The sequence below is a fragment of the Falco biarmicus genome, chromosome 11 (genome assembly GCF_023638135.1).
Source record: "Falco biarmicus isolate bFalBia1 chromosome 11, bFalBia1.pri, whole genome shotgun sequence".
Taxonomy (NCBI): domain Eukaryota; kingdom Metazoa; phylum Chordata; class Aves; order Falconiformes; family Falconidae; genus Falco; species Falco biarmicus.
The window spans coordinates 17,839,115-17,862,170 of NC_079298.1; the positions used below are offsets into that span (position 1 = coordinate 17,839,115).

General features: G+C 37.2%; 1 long non-coding RNA gene across 1 annotated transcript; it reads right to left on the reverse strand.

Annotated features, from left to right (window-relative positions):
- Nucleotides 1–560: 560 nt before the first annotated feature.
- On the reverse strand, nt 561–21,271 carry LOC130156996 (uncharacterized). Its single transcript, XR_008824667.1, has 3 exons — nt 20,384–21,271; nt 14,595–14,708; nt 561–850 (listed from the first exon to the last, which is right to left on the reverse strand). It is a non-coding gene; the product is annotated as an uncharacterized LOC130156996 (long non-coding RNA).
- Between the last annotated feature and the right edge of the window lie 1,785 nt (nt 21,272–23,056).

Sequence of the window (23,056 nt, forward strand, 5' to 3'; positions counted from 1 at the left end):
CGTTACACATATAGCAGCTGTACTAGTATGGTTCCTATTAACTTCTCTTCCCTCTACCCCCAAAAAGCCTTCTAATTCCTGGATTCCTCTCAGCTTGTAGGGAATTGTGCTGACACAGGTAAAGGGGCAAATAGCAGCAATCCTTTGCTCTCTTGCATTGATTCTGCCACAGAGAAGCATAAACAAAGCCTTCAAAAGGCCTGATCCAACCTCTCACTAGAAAGCCAACCCCATTCCTCACTAAATACATAAGTAACACATGTCTAAAGGAAAGGTCAAACATCTGTGCACAAGATGTACATAATCCTACACAAAACCACCAATTCATCATCCTCTAGCAGATAATATAGATATTTTACTATTAAAGATTTAATTTCTTAGTTCAGCTAGGAATATACATGAGTTACTTCGAGGTCTTTGGGTAGCTGTAATACAATGAACTCTAAAGTGACAACCCAAGTACAGGGAAGAGCAGTGTTTAGACCAAGCCCACATGATACTGTGGTTAGTATGCCCTATGGAAAATGAAAGTTAAACTCAGTAGTTTGGCAGGGTGAAAATCTTGAGATTTTTATTTTATTTTATTTTTTTACTTCTATACAATAAGGAAAATTCATTTGAACATAGAAAGGCAAAGTAACTCAGAAAGTGGCTTAATGGTTCTACATGGGTTTGGCCCATCTCAAAGCCTCCAAGATGGGAAATATTTAGCATTCTACCACTCCAAATAATCACCCAGCTTCATGTCCTGGGTCATAAATTTATTAGAAAAGTCCAAGCAAAGGATGGCATTGCAATGGTCTGGGTCCTGGGAAGAAATGCTTCCCGTCACGTGTTAGACCAAGAGCACCTGCATATGAAAAAAGGAAATTGTATTTAGTGAGAGGTAATATATATACAGTCTTGCAGGAATAATCAAATGCTGTCTTTGCCTGTGCTTAGCTAGGAGAGAAAGAATGAGAAATGGTCATATTCTATGTTTCTGCTGTCACAAGAGGTAATGTAGCCAGGCTTCATACACATTTTTCTCTGCTTTTCTTGTGGCATAAAAACAATAGCAACAATAATGAGAACAATTAGAAAAGACTCAGAAAACATGGCAATGGGGCAGGAGAATGAGGGGCCATACAAAATAAATACAGACCAACAAGTCAGACCACATCAATAATGTAGGTCAGCAACAATGTCTAGGAGTAAGCCTATGTAAGATTTCTGCAATTAAGAAATGAAAATCCTTTGACCTCATGGCATGTCTTTTGAGATGAACATCCCATGGCTACAATTAAAAATATTGTTTGGATTGGTTGACCCTCTTTGTATATATACCCTGGGCTTTTAAAGTATTTGTTCTTTAAGGTGAAAGGAAGAGATCATGATGGTGAAAGAGGTCGGGTTTAGAACTGAACTGAAATGGAAATTGCCACTGGGAAATTTCACTTCACTTTTTTTTTTTTCTTAATTGCTAACTTGACTGTTTAAAAATAAAATAAAAGACTAAAAGATTTACTTCAAGGCCAGATTCATATTGTCTCTTCCCCTCTGTTTATCAACAGATTTCATTTTGGCAATTTGGTTTAATTAAATCAGCCTACATACCTCTTAAGCTTAAACACTTTGGAATATTTAGAATCCAGACATACATCAAATGGCTAGTAGGGCTCTCTCAATAGAGGCTAAATACTCTCACAGCTACTTATAGTCATGCCCTGCTTTTTCCAGCAATACCCACAATCTTTGCAAGACAACCATAAGGAAAGCAGAAGTCACAAGCCACTGTTTAGTGAAAAATAGTAATATGATTTTGGTTTTCTCGGTCTATTGTCCAATGACCTACAGCAATGCCAACAATGTGTGTAGGACTACATCTGTTTGACATAGTGCTATGTGTTTCCTACAGCCTTCCATATAGTTGTACATAAACTACTTTAATAGATTAATTAATTATTTCTGCAGTCGGTATAAATCAACATAGCCTCATTACAGTTAATAGAACTATACTGATTTATGCCAGCATACATTTTAATTAAAAAGTTTACTGAGCCACAGTTTGTTGTGGAGTCATTGTTTAATTTGTTCCCTTTCAGCAAATTTTCTTCCCTGTGAAATGCAACAACAGAATGCTTATAGTGAAAAACTAGAAGTGGCATGGACACACCAAGAAAGGATGTACAACACTCACAAAAGATGCAAAATAGTGCTGATCTTCTTCATTTTATAAATAACTTTTTTAATCACACCATATTTCTGTATTCTGTCAACCAAACTAACATCACTAATATTACTTAAGCTTTGAGAGGGGTAGAATTGTGGAGGCCATGGATTTTCTACGATAGTTCTTTTCACCAAAAGCCTCCTCCTCTCTTTTTCATGATTCTGTGAACTAAGAAGATCAGGTTGATGACTGCAAATGTGCAAAAAAGAGAAACATCCGTCCATTAGTCTGGAGGTGACTGGCCTTCCATTGCCTAGCTTCCCATAGCATTTCACTGTGCTGAAGTAATCACATTTTAGTTTTTAGAAAATGCACCTTTAATTATACAGTTATCTTCAAGACCAAGAAAAAAAAAACAAACGACAGTTTTTCTTGGCTCTCAGAAGACAGCATTTCATGCCCCGATGATTTTTTAAAAGGAATTGAAAAAGTAAGTCTGAATAGTTTAAGAATAAATTACTCCAACATGAAGTGAGCTCTCATTCACCAATACTTACAAATAGCTTAAGCAAAGATAAAATAATGTGTATTGTAATTAATATTTTAATTTGCTAAGAAAAGCTAAATAGTGATTAAACTCCTTCCCCTCCTCCTTCCCCCTGATAATAATGAAGCTAGGCAATTTCAAGAGAAGCAGAGCAGCCAGGAGTTTAATGTCGTTGATTAAGAACATGTTTCCATGGTGGCTATTATGTCCCTCTTTAAAAGAGGAAAACAAAACCAAGCCTTATTTCCTTTTAGAGCTACAGGGTTTCTTCTGCCTTCATAAGACAGACAACAAGAAAATGTTTAGGGATAATTAAAGGCAATTAGGCTCATCAAGGCTCATTTCTGGTCTAGCTCCACTTCTTCTCCCTACAATGCGTGCTAATTGCTGCTTCAACATACCAAGTAGCATGGGTTATTTTTTTTGTACTTCCACAAACAAGACTATTTGGTCATTACCAGCTTTGACAGTGTGAATAAGAGACTCCTGATTAGCTTTTTGTTTGCTTTTGTAAAGATTTATACTACGTGTTGTATTGAATCCAACAATAAAGAATAATAAATTAACACAGAGCAATTGTGTAGTACCTTCTGCTAGAGGACCTCAACGTTCTTTGCAAACATTAATGAATTAATTCTTTCAACAGTTGTGTGTAATAGGTATGATCATCATAATTTGGACTGCTGAACACAGACACAAAGAAGTTGGGGAGCACATTTACTGTTACAGTCAACATGTTATGATGTTGATCTCCTGTTCACACACAATGGGAATATTAGCTTGTTTGCCATAAACATGCCTGCTGTGTAACTTCTTCTGTTGTATCTGGTTTTGATTTTTTGATAGTCAGGGAATTTAAGATATTTAAATGTCTAAACCTCAAAGTGAAGTTTCTAGTGGGAAATTAGTAAGAGGTAGATATTCAGAACTAGATACAAAAATATTCAAGTGCATCCACGTTGGGTGCTGCAGTAGAAGACATTATGTAGTTTAAGTATTGGAAGCAGAAAAGGTTCATTAGCACAACTTTCTGATTATCAATTCCTGACAGAGCAGTTATGACCACCCAAATCCCACAGACCCCTTCATGTAAAAGCACAACCCACCTACCCAACGCTACCACTCTCCAGCCTTGAAAGCAGTTGGGTGCCGGACACATTTGATTTTTCCACCAGAAAGTTTCTTTCTTTACTGCTTGTAAGTCCAGATCACATAAACAAGAAACTTCATGCATGACTTTATTATCTTGAACGTGCTTTTATGATTTGGAATATTTTTGAATGCCAAGGATACCTCTCCTGAACTGAAAGATGGGTAAGATCACTTGCATATACAGCACATAAGAAACTGCAGCTGATGCGTTAATTTCACTTCTTTGTACGGAGCAATTTGTTCAAGTATCAGACATTTGAATAACTGTGAAAGGAAATAGGTGCCAAGCCCCCACCAAAGTCCAGTCTGGAACCATAAATTAGACAGTTGTTCAGTCTTCTCATCTTCTAGGCCTGTCTAGTACATATAATCAAATAGATTAGGCTTCTCACAAAACAAGTGCTCAATTCACCACATGTAAAACCTGGATACAGTTCTCTGCCTTGGAGGGATTCATGCTCACACGTCCAACCTCCCACCTCCCAATTTACAAAGTCACGAGGTATAGAGAAAAAGATACCTAAACCTTGTTTCAAGAGTTTTTGCATTGATAAATATTTAATAATTAAAAGAAGAGTACTGGTAACCACATGAGCAAAAGCAATAGCTTATCTGCGCTTTGGCACTTAAAATTGATTACAGTCCCATCTCTACCACTGATGGTGGCTAGCACACTGTTTTGAGAGGTAAGTGAATGGCTGAGACCCACAGAAGGTAAGGAGAGAACTCTACCCACTTTGCCGCATGCTGGCTGGCTGCCCCAGCTACACAAAAACCATCTAACAGGGTACCACAATGTTACCCACCATCACACTGTCCTGAGAAGAGATTTAGGATCACAAAATTACAAACACATGACAGCACATGTCATTTCAGGCAGCCTCAATGAGTGAATGGCACAGTAATTTCCTATATCATCTGGATTTGGGTGTTCTTTGAAAACCCATCCAATAAGAAGGATCGTGCTGCTACTTTTTTGTCTTTCACATATCCTACTCACACCAGTTCTGCAGCTTTTAAGTGTCCCGATTCATCATCTGCTCCCAAGTAACTAAGGACACCTAGGATTTTTACTGACATCAGTTTAGCTACACTAATTATGATTTCTCTATGGTCTTGAACAACAACAAAGGAAACAATATGGACATCAGGCATTCTGAAAGTCTTTTAGCTAGTATTTTAAAGCTCATATGGGAATGGATTCTATGCAAGTTTAAATAGACATGGCATTAGCACTTCCTGTAGTGAATTTCTTCAAGTAAAAAGGGTTTATTTGGTGCACAAGTGTATGCTTTATAACAGATAGAGTGTAGAGAAGCAGTTTGGCTGGAAATTTCAAGCAGTAAGCTGTGCTTTTGTGTAGCCACAAAGTAAGGCTGAGGGCCACAATCTCTAGCTCTAAGCACAGCTGTCTCTGCTGCTATTCATCAGGCTTTGCCCAAGGCAAGTAAGAAAGACCATGAAAAATGTCTTGGCTGTGATCAGTCCATTTCTCTCCTGATAATAAAAATGAATGCTCTGTACAAACTTTACTGGCTACACCAAAATCAAGTCATAATTATGTTGCTTAAATCAGAATGAATTTTGGACCTACTTACACCCAAGACCTTGGCGTACCTTCATTTTTCCAGACAGTTATATCTCCCTAAAGACATTAGTACAACCATACATTGCCTTTTACTGAGAAAAGTGGCACAAACCTTGCTTTGCAGGTTTGAATATGAAAGTGTAGTTTGTTTACAACTCTCAATAAGGTATACTTTGGGATGAAAGCAGAATGTTTTTTTCCCTCCTCAAGTGAACTTTAGTGTATTCTACAGTATTGTGGAAGCAAGAAGCATCCACTCGGATTTTCTTAATAAAAGAAGTATGATTTAATAAAAGAATATGACACATTTGAAACGTTTAGAGATGAGTAAGACAGCATGACCCATGTTATAAATAGAAATACTTCCCTCACTTCTCAAAAGCTGCTCCCATTCTCTACACATGCCCCTCCACACTAACAATATCTTGGTGCAGTTAAAACATTAGTCACAAGGTGCACTATATTATTTTGGTTCCTTGACATTTATAACCAGGAGACACAGAAGGTTTTTTTCAGATTCATAAATCAAATCAACTTTTAAAAAAACAACTTTACAAAAAGACCACTCCAAGTATTTCCACAGTCCTTTTTAGCAGACCTGCTAAGTACCAGTTATCATATCTCACATACAAACTCCCTGAAAAGTCTGATTTATGTCCCTACTCAACCATATGTTGCATAAAATATTCTACATTAAAGATAAAAAATTATTTACTTGCTTAAAGTTCTCCTTAACTGAACAGGAGTTTAATACCCTCCTTCTGGTCAGTCCTCACACTGTTCAGCAAAGAAAGCCTGGCTAAACCAGTCTTTCTAGCTTCCCTTTCCTCTAATACATCTGCAAACTTTTGTTTTGTATGGCTGAGGGGTATTTTGAGACCCATAGGTTGCAATATCCTCCTCAGCCACTGCTTTAGACCTCTGTTCCTGAGTACAAGCACATACCTCACTGTTTGATTAGCCTTTCAGATAAGCAGCCACTGCTCTGGACTCACACACATAATGCTGTGCAGTAGGTGGGAAGGAGGCATCTTCAAAAAGGGCTTTAGAGCAGTTTACAACAGAGATGCACTTAATGCAGGAAGGCAGAGAATTAAACAGCTTTTGTTATTTGCTAGTCACAGGGACCAGATCCAGTCCAACAGTACTTCAAATCAGTTACCATGGTCTTCCTACATACTCAAAAAGCCAGAAATCCTTTTGACATTTAGGAATGGAATCCATGCTGCTTTTTATCTAAGACTCCCTGAATCCTGAATGGTGAAAGGCACTGTGGAATTTCTGCCATGTAAAAGCTCACATGGTTTTCCCCCACTAAAGCGGTAGGATACTGGCAGACTTGTACAGCAGATTAGAGTTAGTCATCAGTTCAGAAAACAGTTCACTTGGAGTTTTAAAAGAAGTGTTCTGACTTTTTTTTTTTACTGTTTACTGGATATGCTTCTGAGCTCTGGCTAGCTCACCAATTACTTTCCATTGTTTTTGAGGTGGTTTTCTGATGATGACAGCTTGAGAAGTCCTTCCACTACTCTGACAGCTGATTAAGTGGCATTTTAATTTTCAGACAAATAATCAAGGGTCCCATGATTTTTCTGCTATACAGAAATTCATTTAATGTTCAGATATTTGTCTTATCCTGTGAAATCTGCTACTGCACAAGGTAAGGACAGACAAGCATTGTGCTAGTAAACCCGTTTTTAAGGTAAGAGCTAGAACATTATTTCTAGAAAAGGTTTTTCTGTTTTGGTCCATTTCTTTGAGATACTGGATGTTAAAAGGTGAGGCCTTTACTACCCTCTATGGCATCTTATTGATATTTCAGACACAAACATACCATAGTTGAAACATCACCTCTGAAAAGTAGTTTTGGCTGGTGAGGTACTGCATAAGGATTCAGTCCTTTCCAGTGATGTTCAAATGTCCTGTTACATTTTTCAGTTTTAACCAAAGAACTATTGATTTTAAACTACAGTGTCATGGATTATATTACTGAAAACAAGTTAGGTAGAAACTTCCTTTAATAATTAAACAGAGCTGAAAAGAGAGCTCAGTTCTTTGATTACCTGTGACTTTGCATTCTGCTTCAGCTTTGATCTGGACAAGCAGGTAGATAAATGGTTTACATAGAAAGTCACACAACTTCATTCACTTAACACTGGGAGGTTGTGCTACATATACGTGTGCACACACACACATATACCAGGCATTTACCTGATGTTCACATTCCAGGCTTTTAACTGAATCCAATGCAAGTCTGGAGTGCTCTTTAGCTCATATAATAAAAGCAACCTAGGGTAAAATTTTCAGAGCCTACCTTTAGTACTCCATCCACTTCTAAGCTTCCTTTATCTACTATACTTTTGATCAGGGACAATGGATATTTTCAAAGGCCTCAGCTGAGACGATTCCAAGGTTTTTCGTCTCCTGAGAACACGAAGTCCATTAGCAGAATCCCTGTTCTCATGTACTCCCTTGAAGCTGATCTTTTCAGCCTTTACCTACAGCAAGCATCAGCCACAAGTTATTATGAAATAACACGCTCATGTTTTCTAATATTAAACTTGCTGGGTCTTAACTGCTTTCAACTCTATTACATTGAAAAATTAAAAAAAAAAAAGTTTCCCTTCTAATCCCCCAAAAGTGATATTATAGACACACGGAAGATGGAGGTGGCATGTTTCCAGTTGGAACTGTTCAAATACTACAAAAAAAAAAAAAAAAAAAAAAAGAAAAAAATATGGGGCAACAGGGTCTTGAAAGATCTAGAATTTAAATAAATGAAGCACAGCTAAATTACTAATTGCAATCAGTTTAACTAGTCTTTCCTCCCCAGTCAAAGGGAAAGGTAATTTCAGCATCCCAAACATGCTTTTATATCCCCATCCCTTCAGCCGGTATCATACCTCCAGCTATGCATTCAGCATCACCCCCATGTTGACTGTAAACATCATGTCATTTTATTCCATTACTTTGACATGAGCTTCCCATGGGAGTTTATGATGAGGCATTTTCAAGACAACCTGTTGGAAAGCATCACGAGGACCTAGTATTCTAAACATTCTTCCCTTCCTTACCTTTCTTAAGAGTCCAAGTCAGGTTTATTTTTAATGATCTATATATTAGATTTTCTGCAAGGAGAAGTCTATAGCTGTCTCATACTTTTCACAATACAGACACATCCAGTACAATTTGGACTGTGCACAATTGGTATTATTTTTAAAAAACAAACAAACAAAAAAAACCCTACACCCCCCCCCCCCCCAACAAACATTTTACAGCCAGTTTCTCAAAAACAATTCTTTACATAAATATGACCTTAGTACTTATGAGGACTTGGGGTTTTATGCCTTTTAAAAAACATATCAAATGGACAAGTAACATTTTCATGCTGTAATAAAAGGTATGCATCCCCATTTTATTTAAAAAGAATAGGTGTTTTAGAATAAAGGCTACAGAACATCTGGTACCTATCACAGACATCACCGTTACTGTGAAACAAAGCACATACTTATATATCACTGGATGGAGGCAGTACAAAAAGGGCAAAAATTACACTACCTGTGAAAAAGGAATAGTCAGTGCTTCAGATTTCTACTTCCAGCTCTCAAGTATGACACTTCCATTTTTTATAGTATATGTTTTACCACACATTTCTTACATTACAAATGAATCCATTCTAGGGTTGCAGAGGCTGGGTACAATATGACTAGATACATGGCAATACAGCAGGAGTGATTTACAGCATGTCATTTGTGTGAAACAAATTGGCACCTAACCTGCAGTATCTATGTTTGTATCTGGTTGAAGGAGATAACGCTGTTTGTGAAGTACATCACATTTGTTATCTTGCTATAACACGGATTTCCCTTGAAATGACTTGCCTTTGTATCACTTGTGAATAGATGGAAGAAACTTAGTAATCCGTGCTTTCATATGAAGAAAGGAAATGGATGTCCTTACACTAAGATCTCCAATTTAATTCCTAACATACACACAATTTCAACTTAACTTCACCTAGCGAAACAACTCTGACTTGTCATATACAAAAGCAGTTCTTGAAGAGATCCATAACGTTTTTTTTTAATTTATCCTTGATTAAAATCCAGCTTATGATCCATGATTAGAAACCTGAGTGCTAAAATCACTCATATGACTTCAATTGCAATTATTACTCTATTGCATATGAGTAATTACTCACGAGTGGGAGAAATGTCTATAAGCATTTCATTTAACCTGAAACTTTTCTCCTCAGACTCTTTCAGCTGAAGCTTCTAACTCAGTTACATGCTGAACTTCTATTCTACCTGTCCTGTTCTTCCTTGACATTTTTATTCTTGTTCTTATTAAGTAAACTGACTTCAAGATACAGTTAAGAAAATTAACATTGCAACCTGGAGAAGGTGATTAAAGTTGTTAAAACATAAACTCTCTTATGTAAAACTTTTCCCCCACTTCAATTTCATGTCAATAAAGGAAAAAAAAAAAAAAGAGGGCCAGAAATGCCAAATTTTATACCAAGAAAATAAAATTAACTGAAGCCAGCTGGCAAGACTTGGAATTTAGATTTTCTCCCAGTTTATTTTGTGGGGGTTTTTTATTATTATTTATTTTAAGATGGAGTTTATCAGTCAAAATTTTTAGGTCACTATCCATGGAAAACAGGAATGGAAAAAGAAAGGCAAAAAAGAAAAGTGAGGGAAGGCTTGAAACTGCACAAAGGCACCTCAGTAGAAAGCAACCTACTGTACTTCACCGTGATTTGAAAATGCCAGCTGCAGAGCCCAGATATTTTGGTTTATTTGTTTTTTGAACTAATAAAGAAGGCTAATGTAATCCTGGGCTGCCTTTGGTGAAGCAGCACCAGCAGGTCGAGAGGGAAGATCCTAACCCTCAACTCAGTACCCGTGAGGTAGCACCTGGAGCACTGTGTCCAGTTCTGAGAATCCCAGTATGAGACATGGACATACTGCAGAGAAGGGCCAGGAAGGTAATTAAGGAACTAGAGCAACTCTCTTACAAGAAAAGGCTGAGAGCTGGGACTGTTCACCCTGGAGAAGGCTCTAGGGGGTTCTCATCAATATGAGAAGTACCTGAAGCGAGAGTGCACAGAAGATGAAGCCAGGCTTTTTCCAGTAGTGCCCAGTGATGGGACAAGAGGTAATGGGCACAAACTGCAATGCAAACACCAGGAAATGCTTTTTTACTGAGAGAGTGACTGAGCACTTCCACAGGGAGGTTGTAGAGTCTCCCTCCTTGGAGATATTCAAAAGCTGTCTGGACATGGTGCTGGACAACTGGCCCTAGATATCCCTGCTTGAGTATGTGGGTTGGACAAGATGACACCCAGGGGTCCCTTCCAACCTCAATCGTTCTGCGATTCTGTGATCTTTCTGATCTGATCTCCCAACTTTTCAAATAGCCCCTGCTACGCCTTCTCCTGGCTGACCCATACAGTGGCAATCCTAGGCACGTGTGGCGCTTGGCATTCCCACCTCTGCTTATAAGGTATTGCTGGAGGTATTGCCATGTACTGTCTTGGTGAACAAAGTATTATCTCATTCTTTCCATTTCCATTCTTTTTCTTTGCAGCCTTTTTGACATCTGTTCACTCTTGCCTTGGCATATCTCTGACAGTTGGCAACAGTAACTTTTGTTAAAGATGGGTGCTTCTGCATCTTTACAGAAAAGTTTACATAAATTAAATGGGAACTACCATTTATCTAGAAAAGTTAGTTCAAAGATCCTAAGTTTGTATTCCCAGCATTTGGAAGTGGGAGTCCAATAAATGTGTACAGGCCACAGATCACAGGTAAAATTCTCATTCAGGTAACTGGGGGAATCTGGTTTTAGAGGATGGGTACAAGCACATCAGCTGAGCATTTGCACATACCCGTGATTAGTCAGGAAAACTATTTAAATTTGCTGTCACAAACAGAAGATTTGCAACATAAGTGAGCACACAGAGTTCTGGCCATATCATGCATAATTAAAAAACATTGGCCAAAGGTTTCTTCCCTAATGAATTTTCCCTAAGAAGGAACAGTCTTAGAACCTCTGTTAGAAATGCCTGGAAGCATTATCATTAAAAATCAAACCAAAACAAAATGGATTTTTATTTTAACTGCATTTTTTTCTTTCAGTATAGAAAGTATAGGCACAGCTAGTGTACTTCTTTTCTTGCTGTCTTTACTGCAAAGCTTTCCCAGGATGCTCTATCTAGTCAGACCCCATTAAAATCATCAGCAAATAGAAATGTCTTTAACGTAGATTTAAAACCACAGCCTGATCCAGTATTTAAGATCTTGGCCAGGAATTTGTTCCACAGTCACCATCCGTAATGACTGAGAGGTCAGAGGCTACTTTGCTACTCACAAGTGGAAATGGAATAGCAAATGTACTGGAGTTCACTTGCTGCCAGTTGTAAGGCCAAGGTTTGTTTTGCAGTAGGGCATGGAAGATTAAAATAACACAGGAAACTTGGCTAGAGGATAGGTCCAAGTGGACCTTGAAGGAAGTAATTACTTTGTACTACTGTACTCCCTCTTCCTCCCTCTGCTCTTTCACTTCTTTATGTGCTTAATTGTAAATTACCCTCCACTCCTTCTATCACTGTTTTAGTTTTCCCTTGTACCAGTGAAGCGATACAAAAGTGCTGGTACTAAATTCCTGCTGTAAAACCAGTGCCAATACTTAGTGTCTATGAGCTCCAGAGCACTTTGAGTACTGGAGCTAGCGTCATTACAAAGCTTGTTAATGTAAAATCTTCTTTGTGTTACATTTTTGCAATACATTTTACAGAAATCTACCCCAGGGAGCCAAGGGGCAGTTGCTTCTTTATTACATTTTAGAAGAGACACATTATTAGCGTTCCAGTCTATATATTATGAAATTAAGTGGATACCCTTGGGGTTAATTCCTTGTTGTAATTGTAATGAAAAGAAACAATTTCTAACCCTCCATTTAAGATCTATAACTATTAAAATCCACTAGTCTTAGTGACTCCTGGGGCCAGTGAAGTACTTCAGTGTATATGAAAAAGGGCACTCCTACAGTGTCCAATATCAGTAATTTATAAAAATAACAGCCTCCAAGTGGGAAAACTAACAAATGAGTTGCCATTGAGCCCCTCCCTGCTGTTTACCATTGCACGCTGGATTCATCAACTACGTAAAATTATATGAATATCGAAATTATGGAGCTGGGTTCCAAGATTATATTTTGCCTAGAGTAGGAAAGGTAGAGCAGGAATCACGCAATACAATGATTAAATACAAGGAAAAATCACACAATACATCCACAGAGAATCCTCTTAGGAACAAAAGTTAAAAAGCAACATTTTTTTTTCAGATTATTCTCTCTCATAAACAATCCCACTTGCTTCAACACGTTTTAACTGATAAAAACCACCTGGTTTTAAATAATAAAAACTTAACCATCTATTTCAAAAACATTCACTTCCCTCTGAATATGCTTAATTTGTTCAGTTTGGGAGATGTACAGTAGTAACAATGCCATTGCCTATATGCAATGTCTTCATGGTGTACATGGCTGTACGTTTCTTGAGAATTCCTGCTCACTAGTGTTCTCCTACTGACTTTAATATGGCCAGCTTTTACGTCATCATACGTGGCAGGTTTCACCATCTTTCCTATATGCTTATACCCCTTTTCAATTTTCATAATGCTTAAAAGAGAGAGAAATATTTTCATAAATGAGGTGAGAAAAAACGGATTTTAAAACCACAGTAGTTAAAGGGAGATGCAGAAATACTGCACTACAGGAACCTGTTATTAAATCATTTTAATGGACTGACTAGGTTTCAATTTGACAGCAAACCTTTAGCATGTAATTCAGTTTGTTAGTCGCAAAATAATATGTACATCATCAGATAGAGTCTTCCAATTTAATATGCTTATTAAGGTCATTGTTTCTATTAAGCTAAAAATTCTGTAAGTGCATTATTGTCTAACACAGCATAAATTCCCATTTTGTATGCATGCATGCTGAATGGACATACTAATTTAATAGCAGGAGAGTTTTCTAGGACTTTGTTAGAGTTGTCTTGTCAAAAAGACTATGCCTTTAAGATTACAGGAATGGTCTGTCCTTTTGACAAAGGTACTTGTTTAGCTGTGGTTGACATAGTTTTAATACTACAAGATACTATAGAGATTTATCTCTCTCCTTTTATACAGCATAGTATAAACTCCTTAGGAGGAAGGAAAAGAGTCTTATCAGACATGGAAGAAAGAGCTGTTGTTTTCAAAAATACCATTCTACCAGCTCATAAAATATAAGTTGCTGTGTACAGAGGAGTTTAGACTGTATTGGTTATCTTTAAGAGAAAGAAGGAATGAGGCATCATTTTATAAGTCACTGATCAGAAAAAATGGGTTTATTTTTCTATGTATTTATTTTAAATTCATGTAATGTCACCTGGTACTATTGGCAAGCCATACTGGAGAACGTCCTTATTTCTCCAGTGTTTACAAACCATTTACAAATCTGATCATTCACAGCTTGTGCATTCTCTAGTCATTGTGCCAACCAGTGAAACCAGCACCACCATCTCAGAGTGGTGTCTAAGTGAGACTTAAATTACCAGATGGAAAGGACAGAGACCTGTTACTCTTTCCTGCTTTCAAAGGATTGCAGAAAGTTGTAATACAATAATTGCAATAGAAGGTGAAATTGGAAGGCTGATAAGGAACAACAAATACTTTCATTTTTATTATTGGCACTGCTTAATGTACTGAATACATTGGTCTTTAGCAATTGATGATTATTAGTACTTACATAAAATGAGCAGGTGGCCTCCATCTCAATGGACAGATGTTAGCATCACATCTAATGAAGCTAAACAGAACCACTGTCAATAGAAGGCTGTAAGTTTAACACTTTTCATAATCATTACATCCCTTTTAATAAATCAAGAGCTGTTCAGAAAATACATGGCTATGCCTAGGAAGTGGAACACTTTCTAACATTGATTATGCAGATGGTAGAAAGGGCTGCATTTCTCAAGGCCAGTTGCTAATTATCCTATATCAAATACGGATAGGATGACTGCTGGGCAAATAACTGAGCAGAATGCTGATACTGGGAACCTTGGCAAGAATTGGAAATCATTAAAAAATTAAACAGGAACGTCTGACCTTTGAACTTCTGATTGTTTCTTCCTTATGTCTTCATAGAAATAGTTTATTCAACTCTGTCTGTCTGCAAGTCCCTGCAATTTCATTGCCGATCATGTGCTGAAGGGAGCTTTCCTGAAGTGGGACAGAACAACACACTGATAAGGCTGGGGTGCTTGGAAACTACTGACTTAATTTGCAATAAGAACCATATTATTCTAGCATCATAAATAATACACAGAATTTCAGCATTAAAATGCTACCAATAAAACCATGTAAGTGCTGAGAATGGGTCCTTATTATATGTGAGGGTGCATGCATAGGGTGAACATTAACTCTGTTTAACAGACAAAGATCATATAATACCCTTGAGATGCTGAGTCTGTGAATTATGCCTATTTACTGTGATAGTTGTAGTAGGGGTTTTATTTGTATTGTATACTGCATTTAGTAAAGGCAAAATTCATGTTAGGAAGTTGAAATTAAACATAAAACACAGCACAGATGCTAACATCAGATTACAACTTGAATAATTGCAGTACAAGTGCCTAAAAATTTCTTGTAATTTCCATTCCATAATGTGCCCTTAACTTTTTTCTTACTCATATCCCTTACTTCTGCAAATATAAACATCACTACATTTTTGAAAGAATTTATTCACCATATGTGTCTTTGCCAGCTCTGAATAGCAAATGTATGAATATATATAATTATCAGTGTTGCTTGTCTAATACTGAACTGTAACCTGATAAAAGAATTCAGAGCAAAGAGCAATACTGGAACATTGTAAAAAGGTAGAGACATGCTTATGTTTAGTTATTATTTACAAAATAATGACCAAAAGTAAGAATTTGCTTGTTATATTAAAAAAAAAAATATTCAAACAACAAAACCCAACCAAACAACACAAAAGAAAGATTCAGCTTAAATGTCTTTTGTTCAATTCTAAAATTTCCCATCTTAGCTAATCGTGTAATCTCTTTTGAATATATACCTAACATAAGATAGCTGTATTTTGCAGACTGTATTTTGTGGAAGAGGTAAAAGTAACAAGGTAGAACCCTGTCTCTCTAAATATGCACTGTTAAACCATAAAGATGAGAAACACTGCAGTGCTCTTGGCTTGTGATGGAAGTTGGTAAAATGTTTGTATATAGTGAAACCCCCAATAAAATACCCAGCATTGGTTGATTCAGTGAAAATCAGCATAATTTTTTTCCAATGAAGTGAAAATATTTGCGTCCTTGAATAAATGGACAAATCATATGCATATAATTTGCTGTCACATCCTAACTATGAAGCCACAGACATAAGGCAGAAAGTAAGAACAAATATCACTCCAGAACCTAACTTGTTTCAGCATTCACCTGGAAGAAGGGAATTCTGGCTTCCAGTTTCTGCATCCAATTAAAATTTGGAATATCTCCATCCTAAATACTTCCTAGCCACCAGGGGATGAGGATTCAATCATCAAGCACAGACAGAAACTGAAGCCAGGACTCCCACATTCCCGATGGACTCCCCGCACCACTGCGCCTTCAGATAAGATCGGGCACTTGTGAGATGCGTGCAAGCCCAAAGGGCAGACTGGGATTGCCTTTGATGCTTTTGGGAAAAGAAGGGGGAAAAAAAAGGCCTAGCATTGTAGGCCAATGCATACAATAATACTATTTAAAGTTATATCTAAAATATTGAATCCAGCCAAGCAGCACAGAGGTAATTTGCCCATAGGTCCTGCAGGTTAGCACCATCATGGCATGCCAGGTTTGAAGATAAACTATCAAACACTACAGCTGAATTTGCTCTAGAAGGACTATCTCTCCTTACTTTCTGATGAGCATTTTTCAAAATGTGACTGCCCCAGCTGGGAGAACTCAGATCTGGAGGAATCACACACCATTCATGCTGGATGAGAGTTTTAAATGGGCAAAAGGGGCAACTCTGCAACGCAAGGAGCTTTTGCGTCTCTTTAATATCACATAGTTTCCATTGTGATTAACATGCTACTTGCTTAATCCATGAAGGATTTTATTAAAAAAAAACCACAAAACAACACACAAATGAATAACCTGTTACTTCCTCACTGACGAGGAAACGGTTCTTCAGTGTGGTAGATATTGGAGCCATTTACAATCCAGGGACTGCAAGTCAAAGAACTAGTATGTTAGACAAGCACTGCCTACAACCACCTCATTCAAGTGCATGAGAAATTGCCTCTCTTCATACATTCTGCTTGGAAAGTGTAACGGTCTGAACTGCTTTGTTCTCCACATATATTAAAAGCAGATTCATCACCGAGTTAAAGAAAATAACCAAGTACTGTCTCCACAGACTTTTAAATAACAGTTCCTCCCCTTTTACTCCTGGCATTGCTACAGATGAAAAACAGAATATTGGATGCTTGCTACAGATACTTGGGCTGTTCCATTTGCAAAGAAAATTTGCGTTCTTTTAAAGAAACACGTCATAATTACAGTAAAAAATATACCACTACTGAAGTTTCGTTTTAATTGCTGGATAAAGTCATGGATCTGGCCTGGTTTTGTTTTTGTTTTTACATTGGCACTGTGGAAGTTTCTTATTTATACCCTGTAAGAAGCAACTAATAAACCTGTCTCTGATCAAGTTTGTTAATTTCAAATCTGAAACTTAAAACAATTAATTATGCTGTTAGGGAAACATTCTAAAAAAATAAATCAGAAACGTTTAACCATATGTAAAAGTAGCATTCAATTGTAAATTATAAGAGGGGTCACATAAGCTTTACCAGAAGCTTCATACTCCACACAGACTTGTTTCAGTGACACTTAGAAGTTAAATGCAGAATATCTATCAGATTTTCTTCCTGTCCAAAGCCTGGCACTTCTATCTTAAACAAATGTATTCAGCACTCTTCTTTCAGGCCAGTTATGGATTGAATCATTCATTAACTCTGGAAGCCTTCTTCAGGTATCCTGAAAAACCCTTTTAGAATTCTACTGATTTCTAATTAGATTACTAATGACTACAGTTTTGAGTTACTATCACTTTATTTACTGGAAATATTTTTTTTTTCCCTAGCATATACAGTATTTTGACTATTCTGTCAGGAGTTTTCGATAGCAGTAAGTGCCAAGTTCTGAACTCAGAGTTCTCAAGAAATGGAATTAAAAACAGCTCAATACCCACCCACGCCCCCGCCCAAAAAGAAAAAAACAACAAACCAACACCAAGAAAAACCAAAACCAAACCAAGACCAAACCAAACAGGAGAAACAAGTATTTTCCTGGAATCACTCACTGGACAATACGCTCCCACTTGCAAATAAAAGTTTTGGTACAAAACAAAGAGTTTCATTAAATTGAACAGGAACACAACATTAGTTTGGGAAAGCAAGCACAGCAACAGAGCATGAAACCATTTAAAAGGTAAATAAAACATACCCCCAAACAGAATGTAGAACAAGTGATTGTTGGTAGTGCCCCAAACACATTTGGACAGGCTCCTCTCCAGGCTGCAGGAGAAAGCACTACTGCACTTCTTGTCACCTCTACTGCCTGCTCAGATCTCTCCTGCTGGGTGATCTCTCTAGCTGAAATATCACCTCTGAGTGGAGTACGCCTGGCCTCAGCGCTTCTATAGGTACTGAGAGGGACGTTTGTGGTGCTGAGTAGGTGTCCTCTAGGGCACTCCCTGCTGCAGCTGCGAAGTAAGTCCAGGTGCTCACCCGATCTGTTACTGTTGGGGAAAGGGAGTTCTCAGGACAGCTCGTTTAGATCCTGAAGGCTGCAAACTTCTTACTACCTCCCACCATCCTGACAAGTCTCTCTCTTCATTCTTGTCCTTATACTTTGGAGGAAGCTTAACAGAACACTAAGAGTCCAGTCTACTCAAGGTACATTTCTGCAATTAGGCAAAGGCTCTGAACTCTTGTATACATCTATAGTGCATCCTCTGGGCCGAGCATGGTAAAGTTGCAGTACAGCGCATGCTTCCATTCATTACTCAGAAAAATAACATACCAAAAGCCCGACAGTCAAAATTCAAATGGATGTTTTCACTGTCACAGGGCTTGTTATTTGATTTATTTGTTCTGTCTCTTGCAGTTCATCTCTACATGAACAGATTTTCAGCTATGATCTACACACAGTAAACTACTTCAAATAACCATTGCAATTAAACTTAACCACATTTTCCTTTAAAGCTGATTTAGATTGCATTGTGATCATTTTGGATAAACTTTTTATAGTATTACACTGATGCCTCATATATATTTACCACTTCATTTTGTGCATGTAGGTACCTTTCAAGAGTTTTTCCTTCGTGACTTCTCATCTTGTGGCTATTTTCTTAAGAAAATGTAACTCCAGGCATATTTGTATCAAGAAATACAAGAATAGGGTTATGAGTAAAAACGTATAATGCAGTTGGAAAAATATAACTTCTAATCATCCAGTAGGATATTACTTTGAGAACATTGAGTTAATAAAACATGCAAAACCAAAATAGATATTGTTCATTTCTTAATATTTATTTTCATTCCAAAGTCTTGTATTGGCCACTCTATATATAGAGTTTTGTTACATATAACAGAGGGTGTTAAAAGTCTTCTCTAGCTTCGTATTATATGAGTCTATTTAAGAGAGGCTTGTAGTTTTCAGGGTAAGATCACAGATATCCATAACAAAATACACTGAAAACATACTCCAATTCCTTTATTTCTGCCTCAGAAACAGACTGAGGGTTAAATATTGCAGACCACAATATCAATACCAAGATTTTTGAAAGAAGCAGCACAGCATTTCTGCCACTCTCCCCATGTGGGTAACAATGAGACACCAGAAAGTTTGGCACATAGCTCATCTTTTACTGTACTAAATAAAGTCAGATCACATTTCCTACAAAAAGAGGATGACAAGGACAAAAGAAGAGCTGAATATTTTTAAAGTTCCAAAGACTGTGAAACCGTATTTGTTGGAGGTGGCTTCATTCTTGTTGTCCCATTCCTTTCCATAGATTTTTTGATAGCTCAGAAAAAAATAAAGTTTCCAAATATAGGCCAGAACATCTGTGGCCCAGATAAGGAAAGTGATAAACAGTCCCATGATAAATGATATCTTGGGGAAGGATACCAGATTATCTTGATGAGTACTAAAGAATTTCCATGTGGAGAACAAACACTATCAGAAAAAAGGAAGATATGGTAAAATTAAAAACATTTCAGGGACATGAGGCAAAAGGGGAAGATGAGGAAATGGAACAGTTGTCTTTGAAACTGCACTGAAAGTGATTCTTTCCATGTTAATCTTTTTCAACCAGGGTGTCTGTAGCTTTTATGGAAACCTTCACTATTTGCATTGGACTATGAAAATATTTCAGCTAAGATGGATCACAAGTGTTTTCTTCCATTTGAATCCTGATATTCTGTGGATGAAACTGAACATTTGCAAGAACTATTAGAAGTGCTTCCCTCCTTTCAGAAAGTCTCACCTTCAGTAATGTTTTTTTCTTCCCCATCATTGCTAACTGCAGTAATGCCTATTTTTTTCCACTTTTTAAATGGAAAGTTTAAAGGAAAATAGTTTCAGAAAAACAAAATTTCCATCATATGAACAGTTAATTTAGAATTGCATGGCAGTCACTTTACTGTCCTCACAATGCATAATTCCCATTTAGAAAAGCCTTAACCCTAGAGTTATAGTAGAAGAAGCGGTGCTTACTTTAGTATTTTTCTTCCTTAATCCAAGATAAACCTCTATAATTAGAATTGACTGCTTTTTAAAGGAACAGAAATGGCAAGTGGCTCTATCTTAAATTAAAAGATCTATTACCTTTGGTCTTCTAATTCTTCTCAGCAATGTGTTGTCTCAGGAGTCACTTCCTCATCCTTATGAAAAATAACTTACTGCAGGTGTAGAGGGAAAAACACATCACTGGAGTTATGTACTAAGTGACTGCATAAGGAAGATATATACAAGTTTAGAGCAATGGAAAATAATTGCCAAGTATGTCATGTATGAACAATTTATTAAAAATTTTCCATAGCATAAGCTATTCGTCAAGTAAGACATTTATATTGAAGGCTACATTTTCATTCCCTCATGCAAATGGGACACAGGAAAGTAAAAAGTAGAGGGACTCACCATTTCTTCTTTCATGCGTTAAAGGCCTAAAAGCTTAGTGGCACTTCTGGTACACAACAGCTTTGCACAGCCATACCCCAGAAACCCTCATGGCCAGCAGTAAAAAGGGGTATGCCCTGCCAGGATGTCATGACATATATTTTCACCTGTTCATTCTTTTTGCTCCCAGGATTTTCTTTTTTCCTGTGTCCTATAAGCTTCTCTTTTGAACTTCTCTGTGTTAGTGCCCCTTTCTGTCCTGCTCTTTACATGGCTGTGGCTTTAAACCTGGACCTTAATGATCCTCTGATTTTGTACTCTCATCAGTCTTTCTTTTCCTAGACAGACAAGCAGCAGATGTCCTAAGATCTTCCAGATGATCTGAGATTTTCAAGACCTGTTGTACCCTGGAATTAGCGAACACTGTATTGCAGCATGTACAGCAATAACAATGCTGGAAGCTATCTGTTGGCTGATGCTTTGCTTACAAAGTCATTTATGTAGCAGTAACCAATATAATTTGTCTAACTACTTGCAACATTAGGTGGATGGTATGTACCTCATATTAAAAAGACTTGGATCCAAACAAGTCCAACTTTCTTGCACCCAAGATTAAAAAAAAAAAAAAAATACAGAAAAAAACCCAACCAAACAAACCAGAAAAAAAAAAAAAAAAAAAAAAAAAAAGAGTACCTCATTAAACACTGCCCAAAAGCAAAAGCAATTCTCTCACTGGTCCCTCCTTCAAATTAGTAATACTGACAACTATTTAATCTGGGTAATGCAATACATTCTATATTTCAATGCCTTCTGGTTTTCAGACCTGTATATATTGCCCTTTAAAACTAACTACACTGTGCAAGCACACACTAGCATTTGCTGCAGGGATTTTAGAAGTCACCAACAGGCCAGGTAGCTTATGGTTGCTCAATACAAGCTATTTTGACTCTCCTGGCTAATTCTACTTATTTCAGCATAGCTGTGCCAACAGTGGATCTGAGCCCTCTATCTAAATTTAATATGCTCATTACACCCAAAGAGTATTGCAAATAAATAGGCAATCAAGTAGCTAGAAGGACAGAAAAGAGGGATATGGTGTATAATAGGTAACCTTAGAGAAGACAATCAGAGCACTGATTCCTTTCCTTCCAAACAGCAGACAATAATAGTTCAAACTAATCATGATTAAAATTTTCCTTTTTACATTTAATTGATACTCTGGAGACTTTATTCAGCTCACTCTAAATCAGTCCCTTGGTAAGTGCCTTCACCGATAACTGGATCAACCTGCAGGTAAGAGCTGGATTGGGATCTGTAGAGCATAAAGCCGTCTGCTTTATACAGCAGTGAAAGCTGCTCCAATATATACACAGTGTAAGCAATTGTCAAGAAAGGCTTCAGATGCCCTAACAATATATTTTACCTTGAACTGGTCAAACAAGCTCAATGTTTACCCAGTTCTTGGCTTCTTCACTCCTGCTACACTGAGACTGACATTTGTCAAAAGGATATCTTTCCCCAGGGAATGAAGTTAAGAACAATTCAGCTTACAACCTCTAGGCTAAAAAGGACTTTTCAGGTAGTGTTTCCAGTGAGGACTGACTGGGATGTCTCTTTACCTGGAGTACACAAATCACTTCTACACTCCTATGGACTCCTGCCACACGTCTGACATGTTCTAGTTAGTACCAAATAATATTCTATCTATTCAGAAAATTTCAATAGACATTGCTATTTAAAAGACCTTCCAAAGCCATAGAAGAATGTGTCTGTGGGTGAAAGGAGAATGTTATCTCAATATGGTTTCTAAATCTGTAAGTTTTTCTGAGGAATGGAGTGTTGAAATCTGATTGCTGAGGCTGTGCAACAAGAATGAAAGCTAAAGAGAAAGATTAAAGGTGTTTAAAGTTCAGATATATCTTTACTATCTTTCTCAGCACATTGACATAGGGATTAAATACAGTTTCTCAGGAAAAAAAAGTAATTTTAATAGAGTCTAGTCAGAATTAGGTAATGTAAGGATTGTTATCCTCACATCTAAAAGAATATTATATCCTGAAACAGAATAGCCCTTGAAGTAGGATATTCAATAATGACATTCCTAAAAGTGCCTGTTTAGTTTTGATCAGACTTCAGAATTTATTTATTTTTTCCCACTTTTCAGGGGAACGTACTAAATTTTGGTGTCCTTGTTCTGCTGTCTCTATCTTCAAACTGCTTTCCTTCAGCAACTATTTTTTTTTTTCCTCTGTCCTCATAGTCAATATCTACAGTGCCATACAAAGCTCTTTCATCTTACAACAGTGGTGGAGATCAATCACCTAATGTGGGGCATAAGCTTCCATTTTACTAGATCGTCTTAGCCAAACTATTTAGCCTTCG